This window comes from Eumetopias jubatus, unplaced genomic scaffold (genome assembly GCF_037043125.1).
Source record: "Eumetopias jubatus isolate StellerSeaLion01/CBP00866 unplaced genomic scaffold, mEumJub1_p1.0 scaffold_15, whole genome shotgun sequence".
NCBI classification, from domain to species: Eukaryota; Metazoa; Chordata; class Mammalia; order Carnivora; family Otariidae; genus Eumetopias; species Eumetopias jubatus.
The window spans coordinates 41184879-41197635 of NW_028274821.1; the positions used below are offsets into that span (position 1 = coordinate 41184879).

The 12757-nt window shown below is 37.5% G+C and overlaps 1 protein-coding gene across 4 annotated transcripts in view; it reads right to left on the bottom strand.

Moving 5' to 3' along the window:
• The window catches only part of ZDHHC21 (zDHHC palmitoyltransferase 21), a 66027-nt gene extending 53270 nt beyond the window's left edge, over positions 1–12757 (bottom strand). For 2 of the 4 annotated variants that reach the window (XM_028107295.2, XM_028107291.2), the window contains exons 1-2: positions 12653–12757; positions 5310–5441 (exon numbers count right to left, since the gene is read on the bottom strand). The gene's annotated coding sequence lies outside the window, so the exon portion shown is untranslated. Of the gene's footprint in view, positions 1–2556; positions 2679–5309; positions 5442–12652 lie in introns of those variants that run through there. The other 2 variants (XM_028107292.2, XM_088018848.1) reach the window with 2 other exon arrangements.

Consider the following 12757-nt stretch of genomic DNA (forward strand, 5'->3'; position numbering starts at 1 on the left):
TTAGACTAACTGATGGTCATACAAGTCAAAACAGTGGTCCGTCCTCTTGTGGTGGGAGGGGAACATAAGGGAAACTCTGAGGGGCTAGAATTGTTCTCCATCTTGACCTGGGTGGTGTTTCATGGGTATATACATGTGTAAAAATTCACTGTGCTGTACACTTAAGATCTGTTTGATTTTAATTTTAAACCACAATACAATGCCTAATCATTTTGGAAAATAAAAAGCGGAACATAATCACAAATTGCCAAAAATATTTAAATTCACAGAACAAAGCCCAACTAATCTTACTACTATCAATTCAAGAAGACTACTGTTTAAATGGAGTTTTTTCACTGAGTGTTAACAAAATGCTAATCGACCTTCCAGTGAGACACTTAAAGTTGATACTTCTATATTTATGGTACCAAAAAAGGTGATTTAAGATATATGCCTACCTTCGTAGATATAATTTATAAGGCTTAAACAGGAAATTATAAGGTCAAGGGGGCACCTTTTACATAAAATAAAATGGAATAATACAATAACAAACTAGGACAGTGTTTCTCAAACCTGTAAGCTAACCGGAATCAACTGAGGAGCTTTTTAAAAATGTTATTCTCAGGTCCCATTCCAGATCTACTGAATCATAATTCTTTATGGAATAACAGCTCAAAAACCAATAAAATGTTTTAAAATGTTCCCCAGGTTTCTCTGATAGAGCACACTGGTATCTAGAAACCACTGATCCAAAAGCTTCCCTAAGACTTCCATGTTAGGGCAATGAGTTGAATGCAGTTCAACAAATTTATTCACGGAGCCACCATTAACACACCAGTTATTATAGATACAATGATGAATGAGATGTGGTCTTTGCTTAAAGTAACTAACAGTCTACTGGGGAAAAGAGTCAGAAAAATGGGTTTAATACAACTTGTTAAGTACCAGAGATGTGGACAAGATGTCACCAGAAGGAGGAGGATCAGGACTCGTTAAATCAGGGCAAGACTTCCTCTAGGTGGTGAAATCTGAGTTCAGCTTTAAAAGACAAGTAAAAGTTATCCAAGCAAAGAAAAGTGACAACAATACTGTAAACAGAAGGAAGAGCAGGAGGTATACAAGAGTAAAAATTGTAGGAGGTATTACAAATTGCCATCATAAGTCATGAAGCTCGCAGTGGAGAGTGAGGGGTGAGAAATAAAGACATTAAGATGCCACGTTAGAATGCTAAGACTTCATTCTTTGGCATTGGAAAGCTACTGATGCAAGAAGTTAACATAATGAGATTTATACTTTAAATAAAGTATTGAAGCTCTGGTGTCGAGGATAAAATTAAAGATCAGTTAAGCTAAGGAAAGACAAAAGCCAAAATTAGGTTTTAGAAGAGATCAACTGAGGAAACAGTTACAATCAACCAGTATGTTTTACTGACTGACTGGATATTAGGGGTTACAGAGGAAAGAGTCCAGAAGGACTCGGAGAGTTTCATCTTCTATCCCTCACTATCATCAGTTGGAGAGCCTCAGGGTGCGGTCCCTTAGAGGCCCTGCCAATGTTCTTTAAAGCTACAAAGCTACCGGAACAAAGAAAGAAAAAAAAAAGATTTAGGATTAGCTAATTTTAAAGTAATACCCTGATCCTATCATCCTTAGAACATGCAAATACTGGAGCAGCAGAAAAAAAAAAGACAAGAACTCAAACGCAACACCACCCAACTGTTTAAATCAGATATGGTCTAAATTAGTACTTATGTACGAATTTTAAAATAGGAATAGTGCCTAGGCCTTTAAAAAAGTAAAAGTTGAACTTCATTACCTTTTAATTAGAAAATTACAAGACCTATCAGTATCATTAAAGGGAGGAAAGTCACAGAGGATAAAGTATGCTATTTAATTTACTGGGTATCATTGTTTTAAAAACTAAAGGAGCTCAAATACAAATGATAAGCTGTCTACATAGCTAAAATGAGAAACATTAAAAAGAATGTTTTTTTTACAGTCTTGCCAACCATCAAGTGCCAAAAGAAATGACAGAAGGCTCTGTCTCTCAACATGTTCAATATTATTAACTCCATGTACCTTCTTTCTTGTAATGTTTCAGTTCCAGACAGGACTGAAAAACAGATTATGAATTCCAATCATCACAGAGAACAGAGTAATTTCATTACTTATTTCTAAATTTATTAATATTAGAAAAGCATTCAAACAAGCAGCAGAAGTATCACTCATTCATGTTTCTGAACTCTATTTGTATCCTCCTCTACCAGAGAATAACAAGTTCTTCTTCGGAGATTCCTCACAACTGAAGAATACTAGATACCGAAAAGCATAGTTAAGGGTGTCTGATTTTCCTGCATGTGAGCAGATATAGACAACAGGCTCTAAAACAAAAAGCATCCCCAAGGAAAAGCAAGCAAAGAATAGAAAAATAAAACAATGAGTAAATAAGATGTTGAATTGTTTTTTAAATACCTGGTGAGTGAAAATTGGTGCCACATAAGCTTTATGGCTAGACTGTAGAGAAGCAAACAGTAGTCCTCGAAGAGCTCCAAATCAGATTACAACCAGAAACACGTACCTGGTAGAGTGGTAGGGATCACTCCACTCAGTTAATATCTCCCAGGCGTGGCTTATGGCTGAACAGAAACTATTACACATCCTGAGCCACAACCAAACTGAACACAGCGCTGCTACTCGGTCCTAAGGGTGGCATTTGTAAAATACTTTCATTAGCCAGAGATTCTAACATGCTAATTTGTATATTAAAAGGTGAGTTCATAACTCAAACTTTGATGTAACTAGTGGACATACTGGTACTTCAACATTTTTTAAGATTGCTATCTGGTAACTCTACTTGAGTGCCGTGACTAACTTCATTAATGATGTAAATTACTGCAGCACCAACTTTTTTTTTAAAGATATCATTCAACTCTTAATAAACTAGACTACATAAATATTTACAGTATCCAAACTATTCTAGGAGGAAACGACCTTTCCTTTCTTGCCTTTTTAGGCCACTAAATTTTACCCTGTATTTTCTTCAGGAAGAAAACTCGAATCACTATGAAAAGAAAGGGATGGAAAACTATTATAGGACAGAAAACTATACAATCAAAATGCAGCTTTTAGAAAATGATAAAAATTAGCCAAGATAATTTACAAGAAATCGAGCCAAATGTTCTCGCTAAACTTAGTTTTATATGACTCTCCACCTCAGCCAGTAGTCTTACGAATGTTCCATGAATATGAAAAAAACATTCCCTCTCATTCCTCCTATCTGAAATGTCCCTACCATTTTGCTTACTCTATTTAAATTCAATTCACACTTCAAGGTCAATTTGAATCTCATTCTCCAGATGAAATTTTTCCTGCCACCTCAGTTCACGGTGATTTTCCTCTTCTAAATTCCAAATACAAAGCAAAACTAGTACAAGAAAATAGCAAGTGGTTTTATAACCTCAAAATGAGGAAGACCTTCACAAACAAGACCTTCACAAACAAGACCACATAAAGATTAAAATTTCTGAAGCCTAAAACATACCAAAAACAAAGGTAAAAGACAAAGTATCCCTTTTAAAAAACATTACAACATCTGACTGGTAAGAGGCATACAAAAGAAATACACAGAGAAGCAATTCAGAAAGAAAAAAAATTTAATGGCTAATCATTACTGATTAGGAAAATGTGAAATAACTAGGTATGTTTTTTCATCCTTTGTACTCACAAAATTTTGGAAAGATTACCCAGTGATGAGAGAGCACAGAGAAAAAGATACTCCCACCCATTACTGCGATGCATGTAAACTGATACAATCATCTTTAGATGGCAATGTAGCAGTAGCTATTAAAAAGTCAAACTCTCTGACCCTTTGACAAACTATTTGACCCAGCAGTTTTACCTCTAGTAAGAGCTACCAAAGTACTCATTAGAGTGTGGAGGTACATGTACATTCAAGGTGTTCCACACAGTGCTTTTTGTAATCATAAAAATTGGGCACAACATCAGTGCTCATGAAGAGGGAGAGGAATGACCAAACAAATTATAAGACATCCAAGGTGTAGAGTTATTTCCAAGCTACTGCAATTAGAAAGAAAGAAAGAAAGAGAGAGAGAGAGAAAGAGAAAGGAGGTAGATCTAAATCTGCATAGGGCTACCCACACGTAGTGTTGAATGAAAGAAAGGAGGTTATGAGAAAAAGCTTAACAGTGGTTTCCTGGAGAGGAGGATAATGAGAGACTAGGAAAAGGTATAAGGGAACATTCTGGTTCCCTCATAAAGATCTCTATCTTGATAGGAATTTGAGACACAGGTTGTGAATTTGTCGAAAGTCGGCAAATGTACACTTAAGAACGGTGCATTTCATGGTATGTAAATATACCTTTTAAAAAACCCTATAAACCAACAGTGAACTCTAGCTAATGATATGTAGGCTGAAGTATCAGGGAGGGGGCGGAAGGAGGAAATGTACTAACGTCTGCAATTTACTATGAAACGGATCCAAAAAAAATAAAGTGGATTGAAGGATGGACAGAGAGATGGTTGAGCATGTCATGAAGTTTAATAAAATATTAGTTGTAGAATCTAGGTGATAGGTATTCAGATGTTACACCATAACATTTTTTCAACTCTTCTGTTTAAAATTTTCATAATTAAATGTTGCAGGGGGAAGCAAATTACAGAAAAGTTTGTATAACATGCTTTTTTTTATTAAAAAAACATGTATTAGTAATTTCTATATATGTACAGGGAAAAAAAGTATAGAAGAAAACATACCCATCAAACTGTTAACATGACTGGTTATCACTGGGCTGAGGAAGGATAGAGCAGTGCAAAGAAAGCTTTCACATCTCACGTATGGATTATGTGTTCTTCTAAGTTTATTAATAAACATACGTACTTCTAAATTCTTTTCAACCAACTGAAAAATAAAGATTGCCTAGGGGTTCTGATTAGACACTACAACCTTGTACACAAGATGTTTAATTTAAGCTCTCTTTATCGCTATATTTATTACCCTAATATTAAGTGCATTTAAAATTAGTATTTTTTAAAATGCAGTGTAGAAGCATCAGCTGTAAAGCCACATCAGATCTGTGTTCCTGAAATCTGTATTACTTACAGATTATTTTTCTCTATGGAAAAAGACATTTCTTATTTAAGAAATGTCTAGTTAAAATTTAATATGAAAAATTTTAAATAAACATAATGTAACTACAATTATCTTTTTTTGCAAATGGATAACAGTTAAATGCATCTAAAAATAAGACTTTAAGGATCCTATGCCACATAATACAGAAACATATTCCCATGTAAAATTAAATGTAGACTTACCACTTGCAAATTCACCAAGATGTGTTGTAATTTTTCTGGTGCTTGCATTTAGAGGTTTTATCTTGATTCATTCCTTTTTTAGTTACATCCCAACAAATGGATCTCTCCTCAATAACAGTTCTCCATGAGAATCTATTAATGGTTTAACAAATAATGATCTCTTACAAAGATAAAAATTGTAAGCCACTAAATATTCTGTGAAAATGTCAATTACAAAAGTTTTAAATTCAAAAATAAGATGATCCAACTCCACCTGATTTTGTGTTTTCATATCCTACCCCATCCCCCCAAAATCTGCATTTGATTACCATTATACAGGAAAGTTCTCTCTTTTGAAACCACCCAGTTCCCATAAAATCAAATTAGTATTGTATGTCCAACATTTGGGCTTCATCAAACTTCCTGACCACAAATCACAAAATGACAACAGATTCTGAGATCACTGATGGGACAAAATGCAATGTAATGTCTATCAAGATGTGAGGCTGGAACTGTCCCATCACAGTTGATAAACATAAACTAAAGAGCTTAAAATAGAAGCAAGTTTTAGTTTAAAATATTTTAAGGAAAAAAGCTATCCTCCTGTAATGAACCATTAAGAGAATCAACCATAAAAGTTAGTTTCTACAGTCCAAGCTTAAACAATAATAAAGAGTTCCAGATAACATATACACTGATTATGTATTTTATTAATTCACTTAGCATCTATTGACTATATGCTATGCTTTTGCACAGGATACAGATAAAAAAGAGATGAGCCCCGTCCTCAGTGAAGACAGACTAGTAAACAGACCACATCAATACCTTTGTAAGACAAGGTGAGATAGAGGGCAAGACGGCAGGAATGCATCTCATATAGGAAGGGTATTGGCTCATGGAACTTTTTTCAGTTATGGGAATATTTACGTGCATACTAGGTTGTAGTACAAAAGGTATTTCCTATGGTGAGTTGCCATCAGGAAAAGGTTTCTGGAGAGAGTGAAACCTGTGAGTTAGCTAGTCAACGAATGAGCCTCTTCTGAACAAGGGAGCGAAATATGCAAAAGTATAGAAGCAGGCAGAGAAAACCCTAAGCAAACTGAAATTACTAGTCATTGCATATGGAAGAATGGGATAAAACATGTTTAACCTTTTGAATACACTCACCTCTAAGAAATATACTTCGTAACATTACCAAGTACATACAGAAATATATGATATGAGAATGTTCTATACTCATTAAATGAAATACATCATTGAAAAAGTTTAATGAAATATTTGCCCTTACTACATGTGATGTACTCTGATACTGTTATTCTATTTTATCCTAGTTCATTTTAATAAAAATAGATGTTGGTCACAGCCCACTAAAGGGATTCCATGACCCACAACAAAAAGAGTAATCTAAGAGGGAAAAACACTGTTAAACTATGCTAATGAGTTTGGACTTTGCACTGAACACAGTGGAAAACCACTGCAGGATTTTAGGCGGAAGGATGCCATGATGAAGTTCACATTTTGGAAAGAACAGCAACACCATGAAGGATGGACCTGGGTGGATGGATAACGCTCCAAGACGGACTACAAAAACAAGCTAGGCTTACTGGTTAGCCAGGTGAGAAATGAGGGCATGTGGGAAGACCAAACAGTAGTGACTTGTAAGGGGGGTGTGGGGGAACAGGGGTAAAGAAGAAATACTTAGGACAGAAGACATGCTGGAAAGGGGCAGATTAAGAATTTAGTGAGGAAAACTGACAGGACTTGGTGATCAATTGGAAGCAAAGGGCAGACTGCAGGTTTCTGGCTTAGGGACTACGTGAAGGGTGGTACCATTCTCCAAGACAGGAAATGAAGGACAAGTTACGAGTTTCTTAAGCATACTGTTCACCACAGCAAAAGGAAAGTATTACATACTAAGGATGTGAGAAATGTATCAAAATCCTTAGCATTACATTTCCATTCCCCTTATACACTTCTTTAATTGGATTTTCTCCCAGCGTCAATTTTTCTATGGCCCTGATTGTTGGACTGTCAAATGTGATGTGTTTCTACTCTAACTTTCTAAGCTAATTTACAGTGCTTTCCTTGCCTGCACCTTTGATTTCTTAGGGACAAAATATGGAATGACAAAGTACAGGAGCTGCTACTCTAATAGCAAATGAATGAATTCATCTTCTTCTTCTAGAAAAAAATCACAAGCAGAATTAAATGCAGTACAACAAAATGTCTGAGACAGCCAAAGTCAATAACCTGCTATGGCGATGTCTCCAGGGTGGCTTCCTGATGTCTCAGCAAAACAGTACTTCCTGTCAGTATTATTAGGTAATAGCCCAAGTCAAACGTCTATGAGTCAAACCCCGGTCACTCACTGGCTTGGACTCAAGGAAAACTCCTACTTTACATTTTCAGTTATTAGAGCTACACTGAAGCATAGCATTTACAACGGGATGCCCATTTTATCAAATTCAGCAGCATCACCGACATCATGGAATCAAATCTCACCTATGAGGTACAGAAACAATGCTAGGCTTAAAACTCCATGTAAATTTGGGATAACGAAGAATATCCAAAGTTTTGTAACTATAAAAGGTCATAAGACCATTAAATATTTTTAACATTGTTATGTCTGAGAGAATATAATCAACAATTCACAGGGCAAACCAAAAAAAAAAAAAAAAAAAATTCCACAGAAAGTTCCCAAAACAGTTAATATATGGATATATAAAATTTAAACTTCTAATTGCACCTTAAAATGAAGTTATAATTATATACTTTTAAACATATTTAAACTTCTGACGTTATCTACTCTGAAAATTGGCCAATATAAATAATTCTACCTCAGATACCAAGCTACCGGGGCACCTGGGTAGCTCAGATGATTAGGCAGCTGACTCTTGATTTCGGCTCAGGTCATGATCTCAGGCTCCTGGGATAGGCCATGAATCACGCTCCACACTCTCTTTGCCCCTCCCCTTGCTCCTGCTCTCTCTCTCTCTCTCTCTCTAAAATAAATAAATCATTTAAGTATATATATATATAAATTTAAAAAGATTAAAAATATATCAGGCTATAGCTGTCTCTAATAATTAGCCAAGGGGGTAGTTCAATTTTTAAAGTATCACATAGGTATTCAGTTTATTTCAACAGAGTAGGAAATTAATCTTGTGGGGATATGAAAAAAAGAGAGCCACATTCAAATTATGACACAGCCTCCAAGCTGCCGTTTCTTTTCAAGCTTCCGTTTAGCCATCTGTAAAATGGTGATAAAAATAACTCCTGGAATTGTTGTCATGCTTAAATGAGAAACTGCCTGACAAATGAAAAGCAACTCCCAAAATAGTAACTTTAAAGGGGAGTGGGGGATAGGAGAGGAAGAGAGACAAAGGTAAGTTTTACTTCTAATCCTGCAAACTCCAGAATCAAACCGTGTTTCTGGGTCCCTATCTTTAAAGTCGTGATACAATTTAACCACACCCCAGCTCTACTTCCTCTAACACTAAAGTCTGAGAACACTTGTCAGGGATGAGAAACCTCCCACAGCCCAGCCTTTCAGCTGCTATCATACTATGAGCACAGAGGGAAGTTTTATTTGCACGTGTTGGCATGGGGTCTCTTCAAGCAGAAAACTGAAAATAGAGATTTGATCTAAAATAGACGGACTGAACTAAAACCTGTAAACCAAAATCTTTCAAGGAAAAGCAGAAGGGCTGGTAAGTTAAGGACTAAAACACGGTTGCGAGCAAATCAGGACCTGATTGCAGAAGCTAATGAAAAATACACAATGAAAGTAGGGAATTTTGACTCAATGCTGAGTTCTCCAGGAAGACTTCGTGAAAATGTGGGTGGGCAAAGTGTCAAAGCAGAACATACTTGCACCATCAATGGTTTCAAGAACCCACTTCTAGAACAAGCCTTTAAATCACTACATCCAAAAAAAAAAAAAAAACTCTACATTCTAGGCAAAACTGAACATAAGACATTGCTCCTCTGTGTACCTGCTTCATGAGTGAAAAATAAATGTAAATTAATACCTCTATTAAAAATATTGCACTGCAGTGACACACTTCATCGGAATTCCCTAACAGAAAATAAAAATAGCTTGGAAGGTGTGGGATGATATGAATTAAAGGTACCAAATACTGCTTCAGTCAGTATAAAATGTCTACGTTGGAATCTTCACTGAGGAAGGCAGGGATGTTGTGGGAGAGAGTCAGGAAAGGCAAGAACTAAAGTTGAATGTAGAGTAGGGACAGAAGGCAACAGATAACCTTTGCTTCAAACACAGCACAAGGAAAAACCTTCAGATAAAGTAAAAGCCAGAAATGAAGAGGCTCTGGCGTTTCCTGGACACGAACCTGACACGTTCTTCCAAGGGGAAAGGGAAACTAGCTACCTACCTCTAGTACCCACTTCCACCAAAACAAATTGAAAAAAAAAAAAAAAGAGAGAGAATACTAAATCAGATTTCCTTCACACCAGGCTTTACCAAAGCAGGCAGTTTAAGAACAATAATACTGAAAGAAATCATCACTCCGTCTTGCTTGAAGCTGAAAATCCTACAGGAGGTAAAGTTATTCATTCCATAATTATGGATAAAAGGCTTAAAATCAGAAGGCTGGCTGAGATCACACCCGAGCACGTTAAAGTTGGAACTAACATAAAACTAATCAGCGAGTGGCAAAATATTCATTTTTACCCAACATGCCCTTTTGTGGAAGCATCAACAGTAGGTGAAGAGAGCAGATACCCAGTCAGCTTCTTAAATGGGATGAGGTAAATCTACCTCCGAGGTAAAGCACAGGGCAAGAGGAGGCCTCAAGGCAGAAGAAAACCTTTGAAGAGGTCACGTCTTTTCCCTAGGGTACATCAAAAGAGGGAAGTAAGTAAATAAACCACTATCACCCTAAGATATTTCCGGCGAGGCAGCTACCGATGAGAGCAGTGCTACTTCACACCTGTGAATAACTAGGTTTATTTAATTTACCAATGATTCTTTTTTTTATTATGTTAATAACCATACATTACATAAATTTACCAATGATTCATAACGAAAAAAAGTCACTATGCTGACAATAAAGAGGGTTTTTTCCATTTATTCTTGCCTCTTACCTGTATTTTTCACTGATACAAAATAGTTCAAACATTTTTCAGCTTTAATAAGAGCTATAAGTGCACTGATTATTCTACTAGATGTTAAAATGCCATTTATATTTAGTGCACTTGAAAAACTGAATCTGAGACCTAATGTTTTACTAAAGCAATATAAAATTCCTTCATGCCTTAATATAAAAGTAAAACTCAGCTTTAGGAAAAACTCCCTGGTAATAAAGGTAGATTTTCTTCTGCCTTCCCTGTTATACCTGTTAATACTGATACTACCATTATGTAGCCTTCTACGCTGAAAAAGATTGCATTGACTCACACTCAATTACAATCCCAGAAAAAAACCTCCACGGAGACAATACTAGACTTCTCAATTAGTTTCTTCACTAATACAGGGCATGATTTTATCCATGCACTTTTCCACAGGTTCTGAATCAGTCCCTATGGATTAAAGAAATCAGGCAGTGGGCAAATAAGTAAAAATGTCATGATTCACACTGATCACTCCTTCTTTAGAATCTACCTGTTAAGCTGATGGCTACAATGTGTGCATTTACCTACATTTGTATTAAATAAAACACCCCAGAGATAGGTAGGCAGTGTGACACCGTTACCATCATTTTGTTTAAAATATGCTCTATTTCTTTTATTCCAACTACAGCTTCTAAAGTACTTTACATTTAACAGAAATCACCACGGTTTGAAGGGACCTAATTATGATCCCATCGGTTTACATCCAAAGTGAGGAATTCAAATTGAGGAATTCTACACCAAAACTATTCCAAAAGTATAGAAATATACATTTTTTGTTATATTTTGATATAATTTTCCTAATACTTCTTCAGGTATATGTTTAAAATGTACTCTTAACATGTTAAAGGGTTTTAAATTAATTACAAACGTAGCACATGCCAAATACGTATGGAAAAGCTAAGATGAGCCTTAAAGAAATTAGCCTAACTCCTTGGTTGTATAGATGAGAAAACAGGGTGGATCACTGACCTATCCATGACCCTACAGCTAGACTGTGACAGCAGTGGGTCTAGAATCTAGTTTTTCTTTCCACTACACTATATCTCATTTGGTTCTTTCTTTCCAATTGATTTCTCACCTCATCTTTTCCTCAAAAATCTTTTTGCCATTAAGAGGTTGAACAACTAAAGCAACATAAAACACCGCTCTGGATTTTATCTGTAAAATAAGTAAAATCTAAAGAAATGGGAGGATTTAACAAGACATTGCACAAAAAGCCAAGGAAGACACATACCAAGCAGTCATCAAGTAATAACTATTACTGTTCGTCATTATTATTTTTACAAGGAAGGTAGTGAAATTTTTTTTTTAAGGATACATACATATTAGCATCCTAGGCTGAGGATCCATCTGACACATCACCTTTTTTAACGTATACTTCATTATCCCTAGTCGTCTTTTAGGCTGTAACTTTACACTATGATTTATGACCCACCCACAATGACCTTAATTTTTTTTTCCTCTTGTACTTTTATGGACTGCTATAACTGCAATATTTTCAAGTAATAACCGGTCAGGTTCGCTCGGCCCTAGAGATACAGACATCCTCCACTGACTCACAAGGGATTTTAAAATGTGACCCAAATATAGCTTGAGAAACCACAACTTTTAAATGGACTCTCCACTTAAAATCCAGCAACCTATTTATTATAGTAAATGGTAACAAGTGCAAACTGCTGCCATCCATAAGCCATTTTCTCAGAATCACTCTTGGATCTGGGAGGAGGGAGGCAGAAGGTCAATAAGGGAGCAAACTCTTTCTGCTCCTGCTAGTCCTCTGCAGCCTCGCGCCGGTGATCTGGAAATGAATGAAAGGCTGCGATAACAGAGATAAACCCGGGATCCGTGCAGAGAGGAAAACTGTGGTTCACAGGCGAGAAACTCGGGGCACAGATTTAATAAATTAAAAAGCAAAAGCAAAAAAAAACCCACCCCAAATCACCTCGGCTAGAGCAGGAACCCACCCCCACCCCCAGTTCTGGAAGGGGGAGCCGCTCTGAGACCCGCCGGGCCCCGGGCGAGCCGGGTTCGGAGCGGGGGCGGGGGGGGGGGGGTGGAGTGGGGGGCGCAGGTGCCTGGGGCAGGTGCGGGGAAGGGCAGGGCGCGGGGCGGCAGCGCAGCCAGGTGAGGGCGGCGGGAGGCGGGCGGCGGCGGCGGGGGCCCGGCGGGGCGGGGGCCGGAGGGGGGCTGGGGGCGGCCGCGTCTGCCCCGCGCCTGCACACACTCACCGGCGCCAGCAGGCTCGCCTCTCGCCGCCGCTGCTGCTCTCGCGGCCGCCAGCCGCTCTTCCCCCTCCTCCTCCTCCTCCTCCTCCTCCGGCGCCGGCGCCGCCG